The sequence below is a fragment of the Mandrillus leucophaeus genome, unplaced genomic scaffold (genome assembly GCF_000951045.1).
Source record: "Mandrillus leucophaeus isolate KB7577 unplaced genomic scaffold, Mleu.le_1.0 Scaffold55, whole genome shotgun sequence".
Lineage (NCBI taxonomy): Eukaryota > Metazoa > Chordata > Mammalia > Primates > Cercopithecidae > Mandrillus > Mandrillus leucophaeus.
In genome coordinates this window covers 1,685,431-1,688,296 of record NW_012105919.1, presented here as the reverse complement: position 1 = coordinate 1,688,296, position 2,866 = coordinate 1,685,431, and the positions used below count along the sequence as shown (strand labels likewise).

Genomic DNA, 2,866 nt, shown 5'->3' with positions numbered 1-2,866 from the left:
AAAGTCAAGAGACCGAGACCATCCTGGTCAACATAGTGAAACCCCGTCTCTACTAAAAATACAAAAATTAGCTGGGTGTGGCGGCGCGCACCTATAGTCCCAGCTACTCTGGAGGCTGAGGCAGGAGAATCACTTGAACCTGGGAGGCAGAGGTTGCAGTGAGCCGAGATCGCACCACTGCACTCCAGCCTGGCCACAGAGTGAGACTCCATCTCAAAAAAAAAAAAAAAAAAAATCGTGTGTATCTCTCTCTTTCTTCCTTTTTGTCTCTGTCTCTCTTCCGTCTTACCCTGTTCTATTTTCCTATTTTACTCCATAGAACGTATCAAATTCTAACCTCCTAGGTCGTTTGCTTATTTATTACGTTTGTCATCTAGGACCTCCTGCCCACCGGCCCCCAGCAGGAAGGACTGCTCCAGGAAGGCAGGAATTGGAATTTGTGTCTATTTTGTTCCCTGTTGACTCCCAGGGCATAGAACAGGGCTTGGCACACCGTAGGAGCTCAGTAAATATTTGAGTAATGAATGAATGAAATCTAAACGAGCAACTCGTTTTCCTTTATGAAGACTTTATTTCATCCTCACCCTTCTGATTTTCAGAAGCAGCAGCACGGATGAGACGGGTCTGGCAGGGCTGGAGGGGACAGGTGGGAGGAAAGACGTCCCTCGCCCTCTCCGGATTCCGCGCCCTTGGTTCGCCAGCGGGAAGCCGTGGCTGTGCGGAGCCCTAAGGTAGCACCGTCCCCTGCTGGGCAGTTTGGAGAAATGCAGCACGGACGCTCAGCGCTTGGGCCAGATAACATTTCAAACACCTGGAAATTTGGAAAGGAACAGGGTGGAAAGGTCATTGGGGGTGAGGCAGCCAGATGGGTCTGAGGTAGGCCTTTTCAGAAAGGAAGAGGAGCCGAGAAAAAAATGCAGCCCATTCTCTCAGCTGTAGGACCTGGATTCAAGCAGAGTCCACATCTCGCAATGGATGGGTTTCTCCTGTTGAGGCCAAGACTGACCTTGATGGAAGTCAGGTGCCCTTCAAGGCCAATTCCCAGGGATCTCTTTTTGGAATTTCTGGTTTTCCTAGGTTTGCTCGCAGGTTTTGTGGTGAACATGTATCCTTTTATCAAACCCACCCCACAAAACCAGAATTTCAAACCAAGTTTTTACCCAGACTTTTCAACAAATGTGCATATGCAGTTTCAGAAAGAGGAAATGTATTAGTCCCTTCTCACACTGCTACAAAGAACTACCTGGGACTGGGTAATTGATGAAGAAAAGAGGTTTTATGGACTCGCAGTTCTGCAGGCTTAACCAGCAGTATGACTGGGAGGCCTCAGGAAACTTACCGTCACAGTGGGAGGCAAAGGGGAAACAAGCACCTTCTTCACTTGGCAGCAGGAGAGACAGAGAGAGAAGCGAGGAGAGCTCTATCAGGAGAATAGCAAGGGGGAGGAGGAGGTCCGCCCCCATGATACAATCACCTCCCACCAGGCCCTTCCCCCGACAAGTGGGGAATACAATTGAAGATGAAATGTGGGTGGGGACACAGAGCCAAACCCTATCAATCAGCTGAGTCAAGATTGTTCATTGACTCATCATTTTTACTGTGAATTTACTGTGTGCCAGGCACGGTTCTGGGTACTGGGGCTACAGCAGGGGAAAAGACAGACAAAAGCCTCAGCCTTTATGGAGCCGATATTACAGTAAAAGAGACAAGTCCCTAACACACGAATAAACGAAAATATCTAACTAAAAACTAAGGTAAGTGCCCTGAAAGAGAAAAACAAGGTGTCACAAAAAAAATATTTTAAAGAGCAGACTTCAATTTTGGGAATCCACACTGAAGACATGAGATTTAATCTGAATTCCTCTCCCAGAAGCCAGGGGCAGTCTACGGGGAGAAAGGAATAGTAAGAGAGAAGCTGGAAGTTTCCAGGCTTTTGATCTTAATTCAATATCTCCCTAGAGAAGAATAACTTGTCCCTTTTAGTAGATGTTTGCTCTGTTGTAAAAGGACAGCACAGGAGTCTAGAATCAGAGTCCTGGGTTCAAATCCTGGCTCTGCCCCCTTCCTTAGTTTCTACTTCCTCTGTCCCTTAGAGTTATGATAAGAATTTAATGAGATCATAGAGATGTAGCTATGGACGCAGTACCTGGCAAATAGTCAATAAGCAGTCGTCATTACTGTTTAAAGGCTCTGAGAAGATCTGCAACTGGGGAACCTATTGAACTAGACTCACTCTTTGGCTATGGAAACTTTTTTTTGTCCTTAGAGACTCACTCTGTCACCCAGGCTGGAGTGCAGTGGTGTGATCTCAGTTCACTGCAACCTCCGCCCCCCAGGTTCAAGAGCTTCTGCCTCAGCCTCCCAAGAAGCTGGGATGACAGGCGTGCGCCACCACGCCCAGCTGATTTTTGTATTTTTAGTAGAGACGGAGTTTCACCATGTTGGCCAGGCTGGTTTCGAACTCCTGACCTCAAATGATTCGCCCACTTCTGCCTCCCAAAGTGCTGGGATTATGGACGTGAGCCACTGCGCCTGGCCTGTAGAACCGTTTTGTTGCAGGATATTGTGTGCTCTACCATATATACTGGGGAAATCTTACTTCAGTTATTGGGGGTTTGGGTGGAGCAGACATTATTCATTGCCTACCCCAAGTCCATTTGCTGTCTTTTTTCTTGCTAATAGAACTCTGGTTATGTTCAGGATTAGGCCAAAGAACCTTGGATCTCTAAGCAGGTAGGTCAGACTTGGTCTAGATGTGGGCGCCTTACCTTGTTCTGGCCAGTGAAATGTATGAAAAGTCTCCTAGGGGCTTCCCCGTGAAGATATTGTCCTCCATGAGAAGTAAAAAAACACACCTGACCCCTCC

The 2,866-nt window shown here is 47.4% G+C and overlaps 1 long non-coding RNA gene across 1 annotated transcript; it reads right to left on the bottom strand.

The window, feature by feature from the left end:
* Positions 1–550: 550 nt before the first annotated feature.
* LOC105552260 lies at positions 551–1,438 on the bottom strand. Its single transcript, XR_001007980.1, has 2 exons — positions 1,289–1,438; positions 551–811 (listed from the first exon to the last, which is right to left on the bottom strand). It is a non-coding gene; the product is annotated as an uncharacterized LOC105552260 (long non-coding RNA).
* Between the last annotated feature and the right edge of the window lie 1,428 nt (positions 1,439–2,866).